The sequence below is a fragment of the Sceloporus occidentalis genome, unplaced genomic scaffold (assembly GCF_023333645.1).
Source record: "Sceloporus occidentalis isolate IW3139 unplaced genomic scaffold, rSceOcc1.0.p SCAF_3, whole genome shotgun sequence".
NCBI lineage: Eukaryota > Metazoa > Chordata > Lepidosauria > Squamata > Phrynosomatidae > Sceloporus > Sceloporus occidentalis.
Window position 1 is genome coordinate 217492030 of NW_028316983.1, and position 27058 is coordinate 217519087.

Below are 27058 nucleotides of genomic sequence, written 5' to 3' on the forward strand. Positions count from 1 at the left end.
GTTTTGTGAAAGCCCTTCGTAGGGCCTGTACACACCAGCCCAGAATCAGGGCGTAGCGTCTCCATGACGCACGCCTCGGCTCTGCTCCCAGGGCACCATGACGCCTCGCACCACACAGTGTGCAGCATCATGACACTCCTTCATCTGCAAATGCAGCGCCAAAGGAGCACCATATAGCCATGGCACCACAGCTATCATGCCCTGGAAAGGCCATATCAGGGCTGCGGCATGCAGTTGCCACAGCCCCGATCTGGCTGAAGAAGGGACAGCTGGAGGCTGCCCCATCGAGGCTGTTTGTACAGCCCTTCAGTCCAGATAAAGGGGCTGGACAGACTAACCCTAAAAGGCAGCTCTGAGCTGCCCTGGAAGCACTGGGTTGGGGAATGCAGCAACCACACACCCCCTCCAACCCCACAGGTCTGCAGTGAAAAAAGAAGCCACAAAGAGCGGCTTCGTTTTGCGCTGCAGAAAGGGCACCATAGCCACAGTGGCTCTTCCATGGCTCTTTGCCGTGGCGTGATGCCACCCGCCATGCAGTGGGGTGCGCAGCGTGACACCGGCATGGGGACAGGTGGCAAGTGGGCATCACGCCTCCTCTCTGTTCTCACGTCAGTGTTTCTTGTTGGTCTGTTGAGGGCCAAAGTCAGTCTGTTGAGCAAGTATTGTGCTCTAATTTTTGCTTAATTTATATAATTAATATAATTTATATAGCCACATTATCTTTTAAGCATTAGCAGAGAGATGCTATTCTACCTATGTCCTGCTTATAGGCTTGCCATAGACAACCAGCCACCTTGAGTCTCCATTTTAAAAGTGACAAGTATCCATAATAAAAGTTAATAGTAACAATACAGTAATAGTAGACAACTGCAGAGGCACAATAACAGACCGAATAGGCTTCCATTGGGTTTATCAGGAGTTCTTGTGGTTCTTAATAAGATCAATGCTAGGCTGGCAGCATGTAATGCCAAGATCTTACATTCCTCTAGTGCAGGAAGAAAAATAATAGGGAGTTATCATTTCCATGGCAGTAGAATTAATATAAAATAAAGCCAAAATCCAGCTTTTGTTTTACAACTCTTTGTTATTTGCATTGCTTGTGTTATAATACTGTAATATCCAAGTCTTAACTTCCATATTGTTATTATACTGCAACTTGTATATAAGCCAGAACAGACATCTATCAATATCGGTTGTGTCCCACTTAATGCCATAACTAATCTCTGTTTACTAAATCAAAAGCTGAAGTAAAATCGATGTAGGCTACAAATACATGTTTACTTGGGCCCTTAATATATTTCGAAATTAAGTGATGTAAGACTGGTTTATTGTACTCCATCATGTTTAAATCTCTAGACTGATCTTCTTTAATAATAGAATTTTCTTTATCTCTAAGTTGCAGCTTTTGAAAGAAAAACCAAGTATATAATTTCACAGGAGCGTCCAATGTCTGAGAGGCTACCCGGAACAGAGGAAATACCTTTTTTTAAAAAAGAATAATCTGGAACAACTATAATAAATAATCATGAGCAAAGATTTCCAATTGACTTTGTACAGTAGTTACAATTAATATGGGGGAAAACACATACAGAGAGAGAGATGGGACTTGTTCTGTCTCATAATACTTGATTATATAAAATTAGTGTGGAGAGTTTACTGTTAAATGGACAGAATATGGAAGTTATTTTTAGCCTATGATTCCCATAATCCCCCAGCCAGAATGACAACTCTTTCTATTCTATGTGTAATAGGGGACTGCGTATTGTTTCCGTAAGCCTACTTTTATTGGAAACTTCAGTCAAGCACCAGGTAGTAAAGGCAAGGCAAGGGGAATGAATTGGGTACAATCTGTTTGTTACGGGTCTGGTTTGCTAGGTTCCTTACTAATATTGTTCCAACATAATGGAGGCTGTTCAATTCATCTTCTATCCTGGGATGCTGATTCAAAGCTTGGGAAAAAGTGGGTTTTTTATTTGTTTTGTTTTGTTTTTAATTACAGCAGCCTGAGTCCATAATGGCCATAAGATTTGTAGTCCAAGAGTAGAAATGGCAATGGAAGATATATGTACATGAGATGCTTCCCTTTTTCCTCCCTTTTTCCTTTTTTTTAACTATAGGTCCTAGGTCAATTTCAGTGAAAGTTTAAATGTCCAGCCAGCTGTCTAAAGTCCCCACCTTGTGGCCATGCTGATGGGAGGAAATTCTAGGATTGCCTTCCAAATAAGTAACTTCTTCCATTTAGTACTGTTTCTACCTGTCTGCAAAGTTTATGTGCACTCTGTGTGGCAAGGGAACTGTGTTGACCAATATAGATTCATCATGCCAAGTCCTGTGGGCCATAGCTTATGCACTGATTTCTTAAATTAAATCCAAGACTCCGTTAACATTGTGTATTTTGAGGGAGACACACACAGAGAGAGATAACCTTCATAACCGTGGCTGTAGCCACACGAGACCGTGAAGGCCTTTCTGGGGGCAGCTGCATCCACACTGCAGAAATAATCCAGTTTGGGACGACTTTAGCTGCCATGACTCAATGCTATGGAATTCTGGGAATTGTGGTTTGTTGTAGCACCAGATCTCTGACATAATGGGCTAAATGTCTCACAAAACTACAGTTCCCAGAATTTCATAGCACTGAGCCATGTCAGTTAAAGTGGTGTCACACAGGATTATTTCTGCAGTGCGGATGCAGCCTCAGTTAGTTTTATTTCTGGAGCACTAAATGAGCGAAAAATGAAGTGGAGAGAAGCGGTGGAGTGATTCGTATGACAGAGGAAAGGAGTAGGAGGGGGGAACTATGGCAAACTCTTTAAGACTAATTGGTTTTTATTTTAGTATGAGCTTTCATGGATATAAAAGGGATGGGCTATTTCCATCGGATCTTAAATTGGCCATTGTAAAACCGATCCTAAAAAAGCCCTCCCTCGACCCCCTGGTACATAATAATTATCGGCCTGTTTCGCTGCTACCATTTTTGGGAAAGGTGATCGAGAGGGCGGTTGCTGTCCAGCTTCAGGCGGTCTTGGATGAAACGGATTATCTGGACCCATTTCAAACTGGCTTCCGGGCGGGTTACGGGGTTGAGACGGCCATGGTCGCCTTGGTCGATGATCTCCGTCTGGGCATCGACAGGGGAAGCGTGTCCCTGCTGGTGCTCTTGGACATCTCAGCGGCTTTCGATACCATAGACCATGGTATCCTTCTGGGACGCCTGGCAGAGGTGGGAATCGGGGGCACTGCACTCCAGTGGTTCCGCTCCTACCTCTCCGGGAGGTCCCAGATGGTGCAGCTGGGAGACGTGTGTTCCGACGAGAGGCCCCTTAAAACGGGGGTCCCTCAAGGAGCCATTCTGTCTCCCATGCTATTTAACATTTACATGAAACCGCTGGGAGAGATCATCCGGAGACATGGGGCACGGGGTTATCAGTACGCTGATGACACCCAAATCATTTTCTCTATGTCTCCGACTGATGCAGTGACTGGGGATGGCGTCTCTCCTCTCGTGGCCTGTCTAGAGTCAGTAATGGGCTGGATGAGGGAAAACCGACTCAAGCTGAATCCAGAGAAAACGGAGGTACTAGTGATAGGTTCTCCTGGCCCAGGAATGGCGGTGGTTCCACCTGTCCTGAACGGGGTCACGCTCCCTGTGAAGGACTCCGTGCGCAGTCTGGGGGTGCTTCTGGACTCGTCGCTTCACCTGACTGCTCAGGTGAGTGCGACGGTCAAGAGCACCTGTTATCAGCTTCGGCTGATTCGCCAGCTGCGCCCATACCTGGCCCAGAGGGACCTAGAAACGGTTGTACACGCTCTGGTAACTTCGAGATTGGATTTCTGCAATGTACTCTACATGGGGCAACCCTTATACCAAACTCGGAAGCTGCAAGTGGTGCAGAACATGGCAGCCCGGCTGGTCACTGGTGCTCCCAGGACCAGCCATATAACACCGGTTCTAAAAGATCTCCATTGGCTGCCCATTCGCTTCCGAGCCCAATATAAGGTGTTAGTAATTACCTATAAAGCCCTAAATGGCTTGGGCCCAGGATACCTAAAGGACTGCCTCTCCCCGTACATTCCGCCTCGCACCCTCAGAACGTCTGGGCAGCAGCTGCTGAAGGTGCCTGGGGCTAGGTTGGCCTCCACTACTCGGAGGACGTTCTCCATAGCTGCCCCAGCCCTTTGGAATGCGCTGCCCACAGAGCTCCGCTCGTCTACTACCCTGGCCCAATTTAGGAAGGATCTTAAAACCTTCCTATTCCAACAGGCATTCCCCGAATAAATATCCTGTGGGCCTCCCTCCTCTTCCGTGGCCAAGAGGTTGGGCTATGGGGTTTTTGTTTGTTGTTTGTTTTTAACCATGTAACTATGTATTTTTGTACATTTTACTTTGCTGTAAGCCGCCCTGATCGTAGGAAGGGCGGCATATAAATAAAAAATTTTTTATTATTATTATTATAAACCAACTTCTTCCAACTCATTATCAAAGAGGTAGGTTTATATCCACAAAAGCTCATGTTAAAATAAAAATCAGTTAGTCCTAAAAGGACTGCCACATTTTCTCTCCTCCCACACCCCAACACTTTTCTTCCTTTTTATGCTACAAGAGACTAACAGGGCAACTTTTTGGTTAGGATAGGTGGATAAAATATGAGAAGATTTTAGTTCACTGAAACACTCAGCTCTATCACTGCTGATCTCTACTTTGATCTCTGAGGACGTTATCACACGGGAGCTATGTGCATCCATCCCAAAAATGGTTAAAGTGGTGGAATCCCAGAAAAGCAAGCCCATTTGCTAATGGTTATCACACACAAGAGCACAACAATGGGTTAAAGGCACATTTAAATTTGGGTATCAAAAGGAGACAAACAAATCCCCATTGCTCGCTTAGAAATGCCTTTTATGCACATGTTTAAAACTGTCAGTTCCACAAGTGCACGCACACACACACACATGCTCCAGGGAGGGGAGGGGAAACCAGGGGGGATCTTTGCTTCAAAAGCCCCAGAAACTGTGTGAGAGGAAGGCAGAATGAGGCTGCCCTTTGCAAACTCTGTAAAACCACAAAGACAGACAGACAGACACACACACATACACACAAGAGAGAGAGAAAGGAGGGGGCCACAGAGGGCTGATCCTCCTTGATGCCCTCCTTCTCCAGGGCATGTCCTCCATTTCTTCCTCCTGTCCAGGAGGACTTCCAAAGCATCCTCCCTCTCTGCCTTTTCCCAGCAGCTGTGCCCTTAATTAGAGGAGGAAACGCAGCCAGGGAGCCTAAAGAGGGAAGTGTGTGTGTATCCCTTTAAGGGATGAGAGCATTCTCCCTCTTTGGCAAGGCACCCTAGGAAACGAAGTCATCTGAGGCTTGCTTTCCACACGGCTGGCATTACTTGAAAGGAATCAATTCGCAAGCAAAATGGAAACATAAATCCGGTAGTTTTGCAAATTTACTTATTTTCCTGATTGACCTCACATTCTCCCCACAATCTCTTCTGATTGCATGCAGTGTCGTGTGAAAAGCAGCTGCGAATTTGTCCCTAAACCCTTGATGACCCTGCATTGGCCCCACTTTAAACTGGTGGTGCAGTGGTTAAATGCCTGTACTGCAGCCATTCACTCAAAACTATAAGGTTGCGAGTTCAAGACCAGCAAAAGGGCTCTAGCTTGACTCAGGCTTGCATCCTTCTGAGGTTGCTAAAATGAGTACCCAGATTGTTGGGGGCAAATTAGCTTACAGTTGTAAATGGCTTAGACATTGCTTAGGCAGTATGAAGCGGTATATAAATGAAGCTTGTTTGTTTAACTTCCAATTTTGCCCCATGTGATAATGTCCTAAGACACATTTCACCAGTGAGTGATTTTGCATTTCCACAGTCAAATGTACAGTGCTGCAGTGACTGGAGGTCCTACATGTTAAATCCCCAGTTAAGTTCAAAAGGCAGATGAAGTCTGAGGGGTTGCCCACACAAACCAAATGTCCCTGCTAGTTTAGACAACACAGGCCAAAACCCAGACCCGGATCCAGTCTGACCCTGTGGTAAAGGGCCTTCACCCTGGAGTAAAATAGTCCTGGTTTTGCACTGAGTTTCTAAGAAATTCTGAGGCAAAACCAGGCTGTTCAGATTGTTCCCTCATGCACTTATCTTGCCGGCATGCAAACTATCTGAGAAGCTCCCCAGTTGCCTCTTGCAAGCCATGTGAAAAGCCCCACACTCCCCCCATCTGACACAGAAACAATGAACCTGCAGCCAGGTCCCCCATTTTCATGCTATATGATGTGACTGCAGGGATTCTCAGATGATGCAGATGCCAGCAAGGTAAGGAGTGGCTTCATGTCCTGGGTTAGTGCAGGGACGGGTGTGTGAACATCTATCCATCCCCATGCCAACCCAGGGACTAACCCAGGTCAACACTAGGAGCAGGATAGCACAGGCTCATTCCTTGTTAACCTGCCCCATCTGCTCAAGCCCTAGGTCAATTCCAGTGAAAGGTTAAAGGTCCAGCCAAGTTCATGAGATAAAATTCTGCCCAGAAATTCTATAATTTCTTTAGATCCATTCTTCTTCTGTTCTTTCTCCTTCCTGGACTTGAAGGATGCAGCTCAGTTCACTTTTTAAAAGTAATGTAATTTATGTACAGCTTCTTAAAAGAATATACTTCAGCTCACTACTCATGAGGTACCCATTATTTTTACATTTTGAGGGAATTTATTGCAGTACCCTCACTATCTTAGGCATCACACATTTCCTTTCATTAATATAAAAATATTTTAAATGATTCAACTAATAAAAATGAATAGAAGTGCTATAAACTACATGGCACTATGCTTTTTACATTTATGGTCCTATATAAATGATTAATAAGAATAATAAGGTCCAAAGGGACTTCCAGTGTACATAGCAATATCTACCAGCACATGAAATTTCATGAAAATTAAACTAGATCTTGTATAATACATTTTGCTTCTTCAGTTGTAGAAGATACTTAAATATTAATACCAAGTATTTTTGATCATAAAAATAATGAAATCTTGAGAGGTAGTGCTTCTTGACAGAGAAAAGAAATTAAGGATTTGTGGATAATCAAAGGCGGTTAATCAAAGAAGCTACTTTTTCAGCAGTGATCTACCAGAAAAAAAATCTGTATATTAAACTATGCAAGGTTTGTACATTCAAAATAAATGGCACATTTCTAGGGGTCTACAGAAAGAATGAGAGCCAATGTAGTGTGGTGTGGTAGTCTGAGCATAGAACTATAACTCAAGACCAGGGTTTGAATCCCCTAGCCATGGAAACATACTGGGTGACTTTGGGCAACCCACAGTCTTTCAGCCTTTCAGATGAAAGTAAAGGAAACCCCCTTTGAACAGATCTTGCAAGAAAACTCAATGAAAGGGTTGGGTCGCCATGCGTTGAAAATGAAAATACAACAGCAGCAATAGCAGCAAAATAATAATAATAATAATAATAATAATAATAAATTTTATTTCTATTTCCTGCCTCTCCCAATGGATCGAAGCGGGATTACAAGCATAAAACCACAATGACAAGCATAAAACCACAATAACATCTAGATTACAATAAAATATCATCACTTAAAAATGCAGTTCAGAACAATAAAAACATCATTTAACATGCAGTATTACAGCAAAAAGTAGGGTTTTCTTAGGTTCTTCATAGAAGATCGGGTGGGTAGGCCCGCCGGAAGAGATCCATCTTTAGTGCCTTCTTAAAAGCATCTAAGGTAGTAATCAGATGGATCTCTTCCGGCAAGTTGTTCCATAATTTAGGGGCTATGGCTGTATACACTCTGTGGGAAGTTGTTGTTAGTCTGATCTTTGGGTGTTCTAATAAATTCTTCCCAGATGTTCTGAGAGTGCGGGGCAGATTATGTAGGAAGAGGCATTCCCTCAAGTAACTCGGGCCCAATCCATGTAGGGCTTTAAAGGTAATAACCAACACTTTGTATTACGCCCGGAAGCTAATCGGCAACCAATGAAGGGATTTTAGAACCGGTGTTATGTGGTCTGACCTAGATGTTCCAGTGACCAGTCTGGCTGCCGCATTTTGAACTAGCTGAAGCTTCCGAACTTGGTACAAAGGTAGCCCCATGTAGAGTGCATTACAGAAATCAAGACGAGAGATTACCAGTGCGTGTACCACTGTTTCAAGGTCCTTTCGGTCCAGGTAGGGACATAGTTGGCGTATCAGCTGGAGCTGGAACCAAGCGATCCACTTGAGATGATAACTGTAGAGATGAGTTCAGGAGTACTCCCAAACTGCGAACTTTGTCCTTTAGGGGGAGTGTGACCCCGTCCAGGACAGGTTGACAAATCTCCGTCCCTGGACTTGGGGTACCTATCACGAGTACCTCCGTTTTCTCTGGATTCAGCTTGAGTCTGTTTTCCCTTATCCAGCCCATTACTGACCCTAGGCAGGCATCCAGAGGAGAGATGCCATCCTTAGTTGCTGTAACAGTCGGAGACATGGAGAGATAAATCTGGGTGTCATCAGCGTACTGATAACACCGCATCCCATGTCTTCAGATGATCTCTCCCAACGGCTTCATGTAAATGTTAAATAGCATGGGGGATAGAATGGTGCCCCGAGGGACGCAAGATGTCAGCTCTCTCTTAGAGGAGCAGCTATCCTCCAGCCTCTCCATCTGGAATCTACCTGAGAGGTAGGACCGGAACCACTGGAGCGCAGTGCCCCCAATACCTAGCTCCCTCAGGCGTTCCAGAAGGATACCATGGTCTATGGTATCAAAGGCCACTGAGATGTCCAAGAGCACCAACAGGGTCACACTTCCCCTGTCGATGCCCAGACGGAGATCATCGACTAAGGTGACCATGGCAGTCTCAACTCCGTATCCTGCTCTGAAGCCAGTTTGAAATGGGTCCAGATAATCGGTTTCATCCAAGACAGCTTGGAGTTGGAAGACAACTGCCTTCTCGATCACTTTGCCCAAGAACGGTAAAAGGGAGACCGGTCTGTAGTTGTTTCTAATCAGGGGGTCCAGGGAGGGTTTCTTTAAAAGCGGTTTCACTATCGCTTGTTTCAAATTAGATGGAAATATTCCCTCCCGAAAGGATGCATTTAATATACGTTGTAGTGATGTTTTTATTGCGTCCCCTCCCTGAACGGTCAGCCATGATGGGCAAGGAACGAGGGGGCACGTCGTCTTCCTTACAGTTCCAAGGAGCTTGTCCACTTCATCGGTATTTACAAACTCAAAATGATTCAGTTTAATGGGGTCCACGGAGTCATTGGATATCTCTCTTATTGTTTCTGTTATAATGCCGGCATCAAGATCAGCCCTTATCCGAGATATTTTATCTGCGAAGAAGTCATTTAAAGCATCACAGCAGGCCTTAGATGGTTCTAGTAAAGGGTTCAGGGTAGGAGGCAGCTGGGTTAACTCTCTAACCACCCTGAACAGCTCTGCTGGACGTGACTCTGCAATACATGCAGCATAGAAAGAATTCTTTGCTGCATCTATTGCCACACCATAAGAGTATAATAGGTTCTAATGGAGTGTCTTGTCAGACAAACGCTGATGTTTCCACCAGTGGCGCTCTAGTCGTTGCGTAGCCCACTTCATTTTTCAAAGATCTTCCGTGTACCATAGTTTTTTATTTGAAGCGGGCTGGAAAGGACGCTCAGGAGCGATAGTGCCTATAGCCCTGGTAAGATGGTTATTCCAGGTATCAACCAGGGCTTCAACAGAATTGCCATTATTCCCAAACATAAAACCCTCTAGGGCTTTCTGGAACTTTTGGGGTTCCATCTGCCTTCGAGGGCAGACCATTCTAATAGGTCCTCCACCCCCAAGGGGGGTCTGGATAGCGGCCTTCAGTCCCACCTTGATCAGAAAATGATCCGTCCATGACAGGGCAGAGGTATGAGTTACCTCTGCCCACGGATGTTCCTGGTCTGTACTGAAGACCACATCTTGTGTGTTACCAGCACAGTGTGTTGGACCCGAGACTAATTGGGACAGGCCCATGGCTGTCATGGAATCCATGAACTCCCAAGCCACACCTGTCAGATCTGATAAGCCAGCCCCGAAGGGGATGTTGAGGTCCCCCAGAACCAGCTCCGAGACCAGCTGTGTCAGCTCGGCCAGGGAGTCTGTTAGGCAACGGGGTGGATGGTAGACTGACAGAATCCCAGGCTGTCCCTAGCCTTCAGGGTCAGGTAAATTCACTCGATGTGTTCTGTTTTCCAGACCGGCTTCCTGGTCAAGGTGATGGTACTTTTATGGACCAAGGCCACTCCCCCTCACCCAATTTCCCTGACCTGCTTCTTAACAGCATACCCAGCTGGGAGGGATTCAACCCAGGTCGCACTACAGTCCTCTCCCAGCCAGGTTTCTGTAAAACAAGCCAGGTCGGCCTTCTCTTATACCGTGTTGGAAAAGGAGGAATGTGGTTATTGTCAGGGTTGGAGCCAAAATATTTTGCTGCCTGACGCAGAGCAGTGCATGACATCCCCCATACTCCCACATCCAATGTCAACCAAGTTACTTTGGAATCTGAAACAGAAAATCTCATAAATGTGTCTCCCTCTTTCTGGCAACAAAAATGCAATAATGAAAAGTTGTTAAATAACTAATAATTCATTACCCTTGTATCCAGCATCTGCTGCCTGAGATGGCTACCTTATTCTGTCCAATAGCAAATGTGATTGTGTCCTGGATGTGAGCCTTTCAACAGCATCTGCCTAATCTAAACTAGGGATGTGGGAGAGGGATCTCTCCATCGTCCAAATTGTGGCAAATACAGACTACCTTGGCATGGTAAGAATTTGCCTCCATTATGAAAACAAGATATCCTGTGGGGTGAATTGATAATGTTTTACTGTTGTTCATTTTTCCTCTTGACACAACTAGTTCTTTTTCCCTTTGTAGAGCTAAGCATACACACAGAAATAGAACGCGTGCAACAGGATTGATCATAAACATACCAGTATCCCATCCAGGGCTACTACTTTTACTTGCCAATTCAGTAAGGCAACAGTCATCTCACTTTTTTGTTTTGCAGATTTTACAGAAATGTTGGAAGATCCATCTCCAAATGCACAATGTCTTGTTGCATGCCTTCAAGTTGTTTCTGACTTACGGCGACTCTAAGGTGAACCTATCATGTGGTTTTCTTGGCCAGATTTGTTCAGAGGAGGTTTACCATTGCCTTCCCCTGATGTTGAGAGCATGTGACTTGCCAAAAGTCATCCAATAGGTTTCATGTCTATAAAATGGTAAAAGTAAAGGTTTCCAAGTCGTGTCCAACTGTAGGAGGCAGAGCTCATCTCTGTTACTAAGCTGAGGAGCCAGTGTTGTCAAAGACAACTCTGATCATGTGGCCAGCATGACTACACAGAACACTGTTACCTTCAGTGTCTATACAGTGTGAAAAATCTGTCAAAGATGACTCAAAAGCCTTGACATCTCATGACAAGGAGAAAAATGTTCTCTCATTTTTCAGCCTTAAAAGCAAAGGAGATCAGAAGAAAAAATAAAAAGTGACAGAAATAAGATCAAAACGCTGAGCACAACTGTTTAGTGACTTGTATACAGATATGAAGAGAACTACTATAATAATCAATGCAGAGAAACAGAAGACAACAAAACAGGTAGAACAAGAGACTTCTTCAACAAGATACAAGAAATCAAAGGAAAATTTAAACCAAGAATGAGGATGCTATATGATCAGCAGGCGAACATACAGTCGGCCCTTCTTATACACGGATTTTTTACACACGGATTTAAGCATCCACAGTTTGAAAATGTTCCCCAAAAGTATAAATTTCAAATTTTCCATTTTTTATAAGGGACACCATTTTGCTATATCATTATATTTAATCAGACTTGAGCATCCACGGATTTTGTTATACACGGGGGATCTTGGATCCAAACCCCAAGGGTCCACTGTATTACATTATCAAAAATAAAATAAAAAGTCAATGGAAACCATACACAGAAGTTCATATAAAAAAAATTAAAGGCTGATGGATTCATTCAAAGGAAGAACCATTTAAAGATGAACCCACAATTTTAAAAGGTGAAGTGGAACCTTCACTCAAATCACTTGCAAGAAGACACCAGGAACAGATGCCATACCAATAGTGTTCCAAGCTACAGAGACAAAAGCCACTTAAATTCTAACTGAACTATCCCAACAAAACAAAGCAATGGCAGACACACTGGAAATACAATATGCATTCCAATCCCCACAATGTGATCCCCTTCTTGTTTCTACCACCCGCTGCTCCACTGGGTTAATTATTTGAGGGATTTGGTTTGGACTATTGTATTTTTAGCCTTCAGCCATCCGGTCAGGCTGTCAGAGTATATATTTGGAGCTGTTTTTTACAATTATATATTTCAGACCTGGACAGTGTTGATTTCTTTCTGAATCTTTACAGAAAATAATTCAAATGTGTCATGCAATTTTCAATATGGGAGGATGTAGATCAAGACAAGCAGGTATGTCATTATGAATTTTGTCCACTTGTAGGTGCATTTTTAAAGCAAAAAAAAATCATTAAAATCACATCACTATCATCATCATCATCTTTCTCCAACAAGCCAAATAACGAAGAAAAATGCAGTCATATATTTGTATTCCCTTTAAATATAATATCCCCAACCGAACCATTCAAACTTTTCTTACAGTCTCTTTGGTTTAAATCTCTCATGTTTCTGCTGTTAGGAATTTGAGGGGCCACTGTTGCACTTACTTAAAACTGTTTCCATGAATTATCAACTCAAATTTCCACCCCAAATGCACATTTCCCAATATTATTGCATACATATTTGAAGTAGAAAGTGTGAATAATGTTCTTGACAACCAATCTTGACAACCAACTCCATTCCTCAGTTCTTATATTTGAGCTAAATTGCAGGGAGTACATATATGGGTGCCATTAGATGGCTAATTCTTTTCCTGTTTTGCATTGACTTACAGCAGGTGGAAGCCATCCTACCCATAGGTCCCATCAACAGATATTTGTTGACATTGTACCTAGCAAAAAATGTGCCTAGCAGCATTGTTGCTGGATATCTCATTGCAGATGTAGGATTATGGCGATGATCATCTTGATGGATGCTTTGCAGTTTCCCTTTCCCTTCAAGAGAACAAGAGTCCTCCTAGATCAGGTCAAAGGACCACCTACTCCTGAATCCTGCCTTCCACATCAGCCAACCAGATAGAAAACTTATGTAAATGTGCCCATAAAGGCAATATCTCTCTTCCATCACTGCCGACCAGATACTGGTATTCAGTACTTGTTATCAGCCCAATCTTTGTCCTTCTTTCAGAATCAACATTCCTTCACTTGTGTAATGCTACATTGATAAAAAATAAAATTAAAATAAAATGGCCACACTGTGTGTAATCTTTCATTAGATCGAGTGAAGCAATTGCCTCTGGTAACAGACGCTGGAGAGAAAGTTGCAAAGGCAAGATTTTTAAGCACAACACAGATTGTTGTGTGCCCCCCTTTATTAGCCATCTGCCTTATTAAGCGTAGCAGGGAATATTGTCCCATTGCTGGTGTAACATGAAATAGAAAACATAGGCCTGTTACAGACTGCCAAAATAAAGCTGCTTCGGGCCTCTTTGGAGGTATGCTATTTAAATGATGCATGCATCCTAAGAATCCGGAAGCTGCACCAAAGTTGCACTCCAGTGCTTAGGAACGGAGTGTGGCTTTGGTGCGACCTCTGGACTCTTAGGACCCATGCATCATTTAAATAGCATACCTCCAAAGAGACCCGAAGCAGCTTTATTTTGGCAGTCTGTAACAGGCCACAGAATGGGAAAGACCACCATTGTATTATTCGGTTCAGGCAGCAAAATGTCTTACACCAGCCTTGGGCACTCATAGCCTTGGGAAAACTATTTTTCAGGGCTTGAAATGTTACTCTCAGAAAGTACTTAGTTACAGTAAAAGCTTCAGGGATCCCTCCTGAATATTTGGATTCTTCAAACTGCCTCCCATCCATATCACTGATGCATCAACACCCACAGCAGAGCCCAAGGCACAGCACAAGTCATGACCTAAACCATGTCATACACACAATTTAGGGAAACCATACCTTTGTAATTAAAAAACTAACTAAAAGTTGCATTGCCTTGCAAAAGGAATAAGGCTTTCTCTTGTTATGTTACAGTCATGATGCATTGTAGGTACATCTTCAATATTGGGAGAAAGGAATTAATTACAAGTAACTAGGTATTTGTCACTAGCTATTTCCAAATTCTGCCTGCTGTCATTAAAAAATGGCAGGGGGTGGGGTGGGGGGGAGATGGCTAAAAACAGAATCTTTTGTTATCCATGCAACCCTACTCCCGTCCACCCTCTCAGTGCTGGTGTTAATGCCATGGAATATACATAGCCAGCTTGCATGAAAGAAATGCCAGGTGACAGCAGATCTAGCAGGGTGATCATATTATGTAAACAGCCTGAGCACAAATACAGAAGCTGTGCCATGTGGAGTATTATTAAAAGCTAAACTGGCAGAGCTCCGGCATCTGCCACTGCTAAACAATGTAAAAAATGCAGCATACTTTCATGTGTAAATATAAAAGCTTCCAGAACCTTTTTTTTCTTCTGCTGCTGCTGTGGTTATTAAGGGTATCAGCTGCAAACCAGGACTGGATCCATACCTGCAAAGTAATTTGTCATTACCTTGATCCTGGTCCTTTTTGAACACACAACATTTGTCTGGCTTCAAAGTGAAAGCACTTCTTTTAGATGACTGATGCGATTATTATTTTTTTTAAACTATTTACTTTGCTGTTTACTTGGAAAAATGGTTTTTGAAACATGTATCCTGCACCCCAAATTGGGATCAGGGTGGAATTGTGGTGGGATGGTTGGAGAGCCAGACAGGTTTGTGGGTGGTCACCTAGGCCAGGTAGTCACCTGATCAGTCCTGCCACAAATGCTTATATCCCTTGTTTGCATCCATGTCCTGCAAGTATAGTATTGCCATTATTTTTTTTAAAGTCCAGTGTTTGCATGTGAATTTCCACATATCCGCATACCAAGCATAGCACACCTTTGCAAATCAGAATTTAACCTCATTGTATGGGTTCACTTTATAGAATAGCCGATGCCCTTTTAAGCTGGGGAAAAAGAAGGAGAGGTGGCTCAGGGAGCAGGAAAGAAACTCGTCTTTTGCAGTAAGGCAAAAACTGACAGGATCAACTCTAGTGTGATCTCCTTTTCAGTCCCACAATGAGAGACAGTGAATGTGTGTGGAAATGATTACATTACATTGCATTATGATTATATCATTACAGGGGATGGAGGGAACACTTATGAGGGCTAAGGTAGCTGCCGTGGTATGATCCTCGTAACTTCTGAAGTGTACACACCATGCAAAGGGAGTGCAAGTGGATGGTAAGAATGATTAGAAACAAGATGCTGAAGGTGTTTTTTGTTCTTGCCATGCATGTGAATATATTCACATATCTTCATGCATAATGGGAACAACCCCCCCCCAGCAGCCACTGAAGTCATGTGACCTGAAATAATCCAATATACTTAACATGTGACCATAATGGGAACACCATTTTGTACTGAGGTGATTTCAGGGTGGGAGAACTGTGTGGCTTTTAAGACCAGTTTTAGTTTGGATTAAAACAGGAGAGTGTGATATTAATGGGGTTAAACTAGGACAGGATATTGCGTACTGGAGCTGGAAAACAGCCCTTGCCTAGATATGAGAATGGCTTAATTCCCTCTTCAATTCTTTACATACATGCACACTTTCTGCATTTTGTCCTTTCAATGCAGAAACCGGGGGGGGGGGGGGGGTACAAATAAAAATCCCAGTAATAAATATCTCACATTCTCAAAGTCATCTGAGGCTTCTTAAGCAATGTTGTGACTGTATGGCCATCTGTTATATCTATTTATCTATCATAATGGATTGCAGTCTAGGTCACAAACTACCAACTTTTAGATATAGATTATGCAGTGCACAACATCAAGGAAAGGGGGTTGTAATAATAGTTAAAGGAAAGTTGACTTTTTGGAATTCTACTTGTTTTGAAGTTCTGATTCTTTGTAAGCTTTACATTCAGTGATGCTTGCCTTTTCAGGACTTCAGCCTTCACTGCAATTTTGGAAATTAAAAATCCATTAAATTGAACACAGTCATGTTACAATTATAGAATAACACAGAAAGAAATTAAATAATCATTTTTCCTCCCATCTCTTCTTTCGGCTTCATTTGTACATTCATTAAATGTCATGTATGGTTCATAGAATGATCATGGAAGTACACTATTGAAAGTTACATTTTGAATGAATAAAGACTAACTTTTAAAAAATAATTACTTCTCAAGATGAACCATGGGAGTTGTAGTTCAAAGCATCTGGAGAGCACTAGTTGTGGTAGGGTGCTCTTAGACCAGGGCTGGGCAACTGTGGAAGAATGGGGGGGAGCACATCAGACCCCCAGAGACCTTAGAAGCTGCAACACTCCAGCAGATAAATATATCAGTGTCTATTTCCCTCAAATGCCCACCAAGCCCCTTTAGGAGACATGGTGACATTCTCACCATGTTTTTGGGCTTTCCTGGGCCCCTAGAGGCCATTATGTGACATTGTGTAAATTTACAGCGCTATATAAATAAAGGTTAATAATAATAATAATAATAATAATAATTTTGAACAACAACAAAAAAGCTTTTGATCCCCCCCCCCCCCCAAATTGTATTCAGCCCTGGAGGATGCTGGAGGCCTCCCAACATGGTAGAAATGTCCTCCACACCCCTTAGAAATCGTCTGAAGGCATTCTAGAACAAAATTAATTTGACACCTCCCAGGAGCCAGGGGGGCACAAAATCAACCTTGGGGCCACATTTGGTCCATGGGTGGCACTTTGCCCATTCTATTTTATATGTAACAAGTCCCCAAAGCTCCTCCAGTAGGGGCATAAGAGTGAAATTAACAGGATATCAATGAGTGTTAAACAAGCCTTGTGGAAATATAATCTTTGCCTTAGGTGTAGATGAGTTTAGAGTTAGGGGTGTGAGCAAATTCATGCAAGAAGTGGGGGAATGTCTTGCAGTCTACGGTAATATGGAACTTGCAATCTAATATGGTGGGATTCTGTGAAATGCATTGAAAAAGAAATTGGGGTGTTTTCATATTTTTGCTTTTTCAAAAATCTCAACAGAATAAGAAGGAAATATCCCTCTCTCCCTTTTGCTCCTGACTCTGAGTACTCTGTGATTCTTTGAACATTCAAATAATATTCTGGGGAGAATTGTTTTTCCTTTTTTCTGTCTTCATCTGGAGCTTTTACAAAAAGCAATCACTTTTTCCTTCCGTCCCTCAAGATTGCTAAAGTTCATGGAGAACTTGGTAGAGGGCACCTTGGAAGTGACCAGGTAGATCATGTGGAGTTACAGCAGTGGGGAAAAGTGAGGGAGTGCCCACAGTGTTCGGGTGCCTCCCCACTGCTGCATTTTGGGGAAATAATTCTGATAGGAATAGGACATGTAGTAAAACTCAGGTGCTCCCACATATGAGCTGACAGAATGCTTTTCCATTTCAAAACAATCCAATGGCAACTCTCCAAATAAAGGCCGATGGATTTGCTGCAGACGACAGACTGGAATGCCAGATGTGCCTTATTTTAAGGGATTATCTCTTATTCTGAAACATCACAATCCTGCAGAAAACAACATACATCCTTTACTCCAGGCACAACAGCTTTTTTTGTTAGGAAAATTGGGTCCTGCTAAACCTAACTAAACTCAGACTGTTTAGTATTCTAGTATGTCAGTAATGCTGTGTAGCAACAGATCTTTTTTATTTTAAATACAAGAGCCAATCTACATCCTGCTTGTGAACACAAATCACGATGGGCTCACAGCTCTTAATTTGATGTAAATGCCATTTTAGGAGGGTAGAAGTAAAAGCTAAAAAAACTGGAAGAAATTTAACCTTTTCCCTGCCATAAGCCCTTTTCTTTCCATCAGTTTTTCTAGCACATATTTGAACTCTCCTGTGGTGTGGTAGGAAGTGAAACTGTTTTGTGATGTGGTAGGAAGCAAAGCTACTTTGGGGGTAAAGGAGGTTACAGTGAGGTTATGTCCTCCATGTTCACACATCTCAATCAGCTTTCATGCAACAGAAAGCTCCATATATATAAGATTGCTAAAGCAAGGAATCTTGCCCCTCAGTGGTGTGCAGCCTTGCAGAGTCACTGTGTGTATGATTCATGTTAACTTGTTTAAAGCTAGAATGTGCATGTTTGCTTTGTCTTTCTTTTATTTTAGTTGCACTTAGTCGTGTGTATGTATGTTATGTCTTTCTTTCATTTTGCTTGCTTAAATAAAACAGCCTTTCTCAAGACCAGGGCTGAGTGGTCATTTCACCTGCCTCACCCCCTGAACCTACCAACTGTGAGTGTTACAATAATTTGCTGGGTTTGGATGAAACAACAAGCTATGGTTTGTGCTAACCAGGATTTAAAAGTTTTGGAAATGTGAAAGGACATGAGTCTAAGGTCCATGGTTCTTTACATTGTTTACTTTGCAAAATGAATGGAGTTTTTCTCAGTCACTTTTGAACTTTGCTAGAGGAAATTGTGTGAGTCCTCAGAAACTGAATGGTTTTATCATAACCAGATAAGGAATGACAGCCATTTGCTCCATTACACTGTGCCGGATGTGCTCAGAGATGCAATGTCAGGATCCAAACAAATATTACATTGGAGATACATGCTGGAAGAGTTTCCAACAACAACATCAACCACATGTGAGGAATGCGATTCAATTCTCATCAGGCTAGAAAGATGGTGCATAATCATTTTCCTAGATCCTTGCACCACCACTACCACTAAAGGTAGTGCTAGTCTTACTGAGAAAATGTAAGATGATACTATGACATGACTTTATTTTTTATGTTTTAACTCAAAAGGCCTAACAGCAGTTTTGATTAACAAAGCAATGTAAGGGCATAAGAAAGAGGAAATATCTTGGTTTGCATCTCACGCTAAATAACAGTGGCCTGAATCCTATCAGTAGTCCCAAGTAAAATAAACTAATGAGATAATTTGTTGATTGTTTAATCAATACTTAAGATAAATCTAATAAATGAAAATGGTTTGTTTTAGTTGGGATTACAAGTAGGATTCAGGCTATAGAGTACTAACTAATCTCAGTTGCATCCAATGTGCAGTGACCATGGAATCTAGAACACATCCCAAAATGCTCTACATTGGTTCCCATCATTTAGCCCTCCATTTGTTTTAGACTTTAGATCCCATAAACCCTGGACAACTTGCTGAACTATAGGGTTATGGGAGATGAAGTCCAAAATAGCTGGAGGACCAAAGGTTGGAAACCATAGCTAAGCATGGCCTCAAATTCTTGGAGAACAGATATGTGTGCCAACAAATTACTGCACAATGTTGGAAGATGAGACTCAGTTTTTCTAGACAGAACACAGTACTAAACCCACTATTCATGACTAAATTGAACTAGAACTCATTCCATCTTTTCACTTTGTAACTCCAGATTTGGGGTGGAAATGCTTGGATTTATTTCATTATGCCTATTATTTATTGTAGCAGAACCTAGGTAAGGAGAGATGTAGAAATGCCTCACGACTGAGATCATGCAACAATTGTGCTATATATTCTCTGGAACCTCACGTAACTCTTTCAAATGGCCTTGGTCATTTGTAACATAATTTCTGCTTCTTGCGCTGTTCAGACAGTTCTAGAAGAAAGTTCCCTTGTTTCTGTTCCAAACACTAAACTGAAAAAGACCTTATTTCTGTATTTTAAGAATTGCTATCATCTTATTCATGTCACATTTCTTGTTTACAAAATTTGGACTCAAAACAGCTGTAACAAAAGCTGTGTCCCAGGATCTGGGATGAAATAGGGCACTACTAATTGCACAAGCACATTCTCAAATCCTGCTGAAGCAAAAACTGTAAAAGTTAATGATTGACCCTTCCTGTTCCACATCACATAGCCAAATACTGCCGGGCATGTTGTGCTTGAGAGACCCAGAATGAAATGAGAAATGCTAATGCTTGGAGCTGAAAGAAATTTGTAAAGGTGTTTGTTGAGTATCTACACTTCATGCTATCCTTCTCTCTTGTCAAAGCTAATGTTATCGCTATCTCCTTATCATAAGCACTAAATTTGGTGCTAATGTGTTGAAGAATGGCTACCGCTCAGGTTTCAATTTGCAATTTGTCAAGATCATCTGCTTTGTAAAGAAAAACGAGGATCAGCCCAAACACTACATGAATCTGTGATCAGACTCCCAAGGCATTTCTGTTACAACCCAATAATAAATAGACAAGTATTTATCATAATATTCTATGGTTAACAGTTCCAATGACACTCCATATTTCAGTGCGTGGAATCCTCCCTGATATTTTCACCACAGCTACAAAAGTATTTTGAAACAGCATAACTTGACATTCTTAAGAAAGATTAGTATATGTGATTGTCTGAACATTCACTGATTCTTCACAATATTCTGCCCACAAAAATTCACTGCAAGTATTTTAGTGCCACATGTTCTTACTAATGCCAGAATACACATAGTGCAAAATACAATAATTATTTTGTCACAGAAAAGAAGATGGACTTCATTCTTGTACAAAATGCAAGGTATATTATATATGCTAAATTCTCAGTTTCACCAGCTCTTCATTTTATTTTATTTTTTTTCCCCCTTTTTCATATTTGGAAGTACTGACAGGAATTCGCTGTGTCTTTACATCAGAGAGTGCTTCGTAGGCAGCCATGTATTTCTGAATAAAGAAAATGAATGAATGCATGATCAAATAAACTTAGCCAACAATAATAGCTGCCAAGGTAACGTTTTTGGCATGAGCAAACAAGGTATTTCTTAGGCAAACAAATCAATGTGGTTTAAAGGTGCTCACATTTGAAAAGAAGTAGACAAGAGAGCCCTCTTTGAAAACTTTTATCATAATCTAAAAATTCATCCCTCCCATCACACTCAGAACTCCTGACCTCAGCCCTTGTGCTGTGTTTTAAGTAATGCTAGCAATCTTGTTTATGTACCTACCCCCCCCCCCAATACAGAGTATGACATTCATGTTCTCAGTTAACACTGTGAGTAAGGAATATAACATTCACATTTTATCTCGCTCTTCTTAAGATATAGGTCTTGATATTTTGAGACACCCCACTGAAAATAATGAGTTGCTGAAGTATATTTGTGTTTTGGAACTTTTGTGCAGCAAATATGTTTTAGTACAGAAATCAAGTCCTTTTGTACAGAAAATATTTTTATGCAAAAATATGCTGTGCTATTGAGGAAAATCTTTTTTTAAAGTCACACAATGGGGAGAAAACTCTCGAAATTAAAATAAAATAAACAAACATTTATATTTCAATTTAAAGACAAAGTCCTACTAATGCTGCAATCCTGAGGACTGTTACTAAAAGGTGAGTTCCACTGAAATGAATGGCACGTAAATCTGTGTAGGTGAGAGCTTGGAAAAGTTACTTATTTAGACTACAACTCCAAGACCACTTCCCTGAGTTGTAGCCCCTCAAAGTAACATTTTGAGCTGTTTAGTGCCATACTCGAGTGTTCCTTTCTGTTGCAATATATTAATAATGAGTAATGTAACCAGTGTTCACATATCACAGTGTACCAATGTTCACATAAACTGTATCTATGCTTATTTAGAAGTTTGTAAGACTTTCTCACTGTAATGCTTGCTTGGTACCCAAATCCAAGAATTTTCTTAAATCTAAAGTTCCGCTTTGATTTTAGATTCTAATATCCATTGACTTTCTCTGCTCTAATTGATGATTGAGCCCAAGTATGGAAAAAATCTTGAACTATTCTGATCTCTTCAATGTCTACATTAAAGTTATGTAGCTAGTCAGTGGTCTCTCATATATATATATATATATATATATATATATATATATATATAGTTTAGTTGTAAACCTGCATTTACACCTTCTGACTTGGCCTTCTTCAATATTTTTTCCATGTCTCTTGATATTTTCTGCTGGTATTATGGTGTCATCTATATTTTTTAGATTGCTGATGTTCCTTCCTCCAATTTTCTGTGGGCCACTGTTTTGTTTTTCAAATTTGTTAACATATCTTAGTTAAAACTGGAGTTCATTCTGTCTCTGCAGCTTGGATCATCTCTATTGGTCTGCTATCAGTTTCTGACAATTTATTTCCTACAAGTGCTTTGAGTGCAGCTCTCACTTCATTTTTTAAAATTTGAGTTTTGTCCTCATATGGTTCTTCTTTAAATGAATCTGTCATTAATTTGGCCATTTTATATAGTTCTTCCATATATTGGACTTGGAAGAGCAGCTATGAAGGAACTAGACAAGTGTAAGGATATAAGAGTAAATATATATCATTAAATACCAAAGTTTGGATTGTCCATACCATCATATTTCCCATTTCTATGTATGGTAGTGAAAGCTGGACAGTGATAGGAACAAAATCAACTCATTTGAGATGTGCTGAAGAAGAGTTCTGAGAATACCATGGACTGCTAAAGAGACCAATGGATAGGTCCTTGATTTCCAGAACTTGAACTCTCCCTGGAAGCAAAGATGACTAAACTTGTCATATTTTGCCCATATCATGAGAAGAAAAGACTCACTAGAAATGACTTTAATGCTCGGTAAAGTGGAGGCCAGTAGGAAAAGAGGAAGACCACATTCAATCAGAGGCACCATAGCCATGAGTCTGCAAAAGCTGAGCAAAGCGGTTGAGGATAGGATGATGTGGAGGTCTCTTATACATAGGGTTGGCATGGGTTGAAATTTGAAGGTAGTAAACAACAACAAATCCATTAACTGTCATTGGATCACTTGCAGCTCATAGTGGTGGTATATTCTGGAACTGCCCGGTAAGGCCTACATCTAACACACATTTCTTCCTCCAGACAGGGATGATGGCAATAAGTTCAATGTTCTCTTTTTTACAGACTGCTAGAATCATTTTCTTATCCAACATTGTTCTGCCCCATTTTTAGTGCTTGTAGATCATAGATTTCTTCCATCTTGCTGCTGGTTTTATTTTGTATAAACTCATGTATAAGTCTAGAAATTTTAGTCAAAAACTTGACCCAAAAAACCTGAGTCAATTTATCTATGGGTCAATGTAAGTACAGTGGACTCTTGTTATATGCTGGAGTTTGGTTCCCCGTGTATAACAAAATCTATGGATGCTCAAGTCCCATTAAATATAATGACATAGCAAAATGGTGTCCCTTATAAAAAATGGAAAATCAAGGTTTGATATTTGAAATTTATACTCTTTTTAAACATTTTCAAAATGTTGAATCCGTGTATAAAAAAATCTGTGTATAAGAAGGGCTGACTGTACTATACTTTAACTCTTATTTCAAAAGGAACCATCCCCTGGTGAAAGACAAGAGTGCAATCTGTCCTGGAAGCACTGACTCCCCTCTACTCTCTCATTCATCCAGCCTTTAGTTTGAGCACAAACAGTGTTGCCTGCTGGAATTCTGTAACTTCTTTGGCATCTTTTTTCCTTTGCTTCATCCTTTAGATCTTTTGTTACATGCCCCAAAATTTTATCCTTGACCTATCCACAGGTCATATCAAAATCCAGAATTTTGGCCACAAAAACCTCCTCTTGACTTATAGTCTATTTGGTATTTTTATACTTTCCTGCTCATTTTACCTTAGTTTTATTATGTACTGTTTTTCAGCATTGTTCTAATGTTTGCTTTTTAAAGTCTATATCCAATTGCTAGTCCTAGCTAGAGTATACACCCATTGCATCAATTGCTGAATGTTAAGTCAACACTGCAACCTGTCTGCCCTAGTTGAGACCAGAAAATGGATTCAGGCTCATATTTTTAATGTACTATAGACTGCATAAAGAACCATGGGTATAAGAGAATTTCAAAATGATTTTATACTAATGAAGCAGTGTGTGCACAGAGTGTGTACAAAGAGTTCGACAAGCCCTTGCACAACCCATTCTGCTAATTATTCTGCTACTGGTTCACAATTGCCATCTTGTAAATTTCCTGCCAGCATACCATTAGAGAGAACCGGAGATCTTTAATTATTATGGATAATGTGAAAAAGCAGCCATTATTCTTACTACACAAATAGCTGTACACTTTGAGCCATATGAATATGAGTCAATGTAACACTGGCACCAAACCAGGCACCCAAAACTTGGCATGTTCATTCTCTTGTTCCTTTCTCAATTGTTGAATGAAGGACAAAGGGCTTTGTATCCTATTACCCAGACTCTGAGCTATCAGACCTGCTTCTACTCCCCCCACATCACCCTTTTCTTTATTGATTTTGAGCATTTTGCTGAATGCTATCATCCATACAGATGTCTGCCTTCATTTTGTTGACATAGTGACTCAATACTTCATTAAATGTTACCTTTTGGCTTTGCTCTTAATTGTCTAAACTATATGTAGCATTTTCATCATTCATGTGACTGCACCATTAAATTATGCATTCTTGAATTTTTCAAAAAGAATAAAAGGTTTTGTTTACATCTATTATTGCTCTGGCATCAACTTTTAGATTTCTATGGAAAGAAATTAATCTTCTTTTGGAGGGGGAAATGGGAGATGACAAGCACTGGTTCCTGCTGCCTCAGGGACATAATTATGCTCCCAAATACAAAAACAGAAAAATCATAAGTTGAACACAGTTGATACTCTTGAAAGTTTCATCTCAGCATGCAGCTATGTTTTAATTATTATTTTGGTCTGCATTGTTCAGATTGTCAGTGCACTAGATAGAATAAGTGCTTATTCTAGTTAATTCTTTATGAGACTTGTGTCACTGGATGATGCATTTAATTTCTTTTCTTTTCCTTCTTTCTTGATGCCAGTACTTAGAAAATTGTGGCTTACAGCTAGAGTCAAAACCTTGGAATATCTCTGGAATGATTGTCTAGCAAAGACTGGGCCAGGGTTTACTCCAGAAGGCAAGGTTATAGTTAGGAATGTGGAAATCTGTCAGTCTCATTTTTGTTATGTTTCTTAGATGCCTTCTGGCATTTCCACCTCATCCCAGTTCCATATTAAGATGAGAATAAGAAAGCTTTTTTCTCCTTCTTCTGCATAGAAATGTTTGCATATTTTTGTGTAAACTTTTTCAAGATGTATACATTTGTGCACTCATTTCCCCTATTGCCTGAGGCACATACGTCCATATTTTTCTAACTACTAACATTTTTATTCGTGCATCTTTTGTCAAACATACACAAAGTTTTGTGTGCGTTTTTTCTTTGCTGGAATATACCACAAGCCCCAGAAATACCCATCATTGAAGTGGATATACTTCATCCAGCTTCTGATTTCCAGAAATGGACCTTTTTGTGGAGAAATGTAACTCCAAGAAATTTATTTTTACTTCTTAGCAAAAGAAGAAAGCACAAAGCCAGCCTAATGTTAAACCTAAAGAAAACAAAATAATAACCACGGAAGATTTACATAAATTCAACCTCGATAACGAGGAAATTGAAATACTTAACATTTCCCATACCTTGGATAAAACATTGATCAGAACAGAGACTGAAATAAAGAAACCAAAAGGAGATTAGGATTGGAAAGGGCAGCTATGAACGAACTAGACAAGATCCTAAAATGTAAAAATATACAGTGCGCCTGTGCCATACATGGGTGCATTATACGCAGTTTTCAGCTTACACTGAAGCCACATGGCAAAAGGGAGAATGGCGCATGCGTCCGTGGCACATGTGCACAGCCACACCGCAAGCATAAGCCTCATTACATCTGATGGGGCTTGAGAATATGCACTTTTTGCCTTATACAAGAGGGGTCCGGAACAGATCCTGCGCATAAGGTAAGGGCTCACTGTACAGTGAACACTAAAGTCAAGCCATTGTTTTCCCATTATCATGTACAGATGTGAGAGGTGGGCAGTGAAGAAAGCAGAAAGGAATAAAATATGGTGCTAGAGAAGAGTGCTGAAGATACCGTGGATGGTCAAACTTTCAGTATTGGACTAGGACCCCATGAGACCAGGTTTCAAATCCCTACTGTGCCATGGAAACCCTGTGGGTGAATTTGGACAGATCACACTCTCTCAGTTGAAACGGAAGGCAATGGCAAGCCTCATTTGCATAAATCTTACCTAGAAAAATATCTAATAGGATCACCATGACTTTGTAACAGCAAAGCAAAATCCATATGCCAAGAGCAGTGTGGTTACAAAAAGCCATTACCAGTGTATCAACATTCGGTCATTAGTTATAGTCACCAGTGTTTTGTTTTACATATTTTAATTACATTATAGATAAATATTCCATAATTAGAACCATAGAGAACATTTCTGATATTTTTTTAAACCACAAGGAACATACTTGTAGAATATTCTACAAATATTCCCCATCACATTTTTGTGCCATCCACCATAGGGATTGAAAGAATGGCCATATATATATATATATATATATATATATAATGATCAAAAAGTATATTTCTCAAGAATTGTCATGCTGTCAAGATGAGAAGAATCTTGATGAGAATCTTCACAGTCTGGGACTTATTCTGTATATGCTATTGTTTTTCAAAGAGAAAATAATACATATGCACAAAAATATTATTTACTGTTCAAGAAATGCTATTTTTCTATTAAAATGTGAATTTTGTATAAATGAACTCCAACTACAGCATCTTCTGTCAAGTGCAAATTTTGCACAGAATAAATCCAAAACTGTGAATGGTCTTTTTAGGTTTTGAAGACTTTCACAATATGGGCAGAAAATTGCTAAAATTACATCCCTACCATAGAGTTACTTGTTCATGTTAGATGCAGCAAAACAAGCAAACAATCTCATAGAGAAGAAAGTGATACTGTCACTGCTAATGGTGAGCATGTCCTCCAAACAAACTGTTGGAGATTTTTCATCTATCAAAATTCCATAAAGTGGCTATTACAGTTTCTCTACCGCTAATTGAGCAGGTCTATAGATGGTTTACTTTGTTTCACTTCAAACAACTCTGCATATACTTAGTAGGATTTT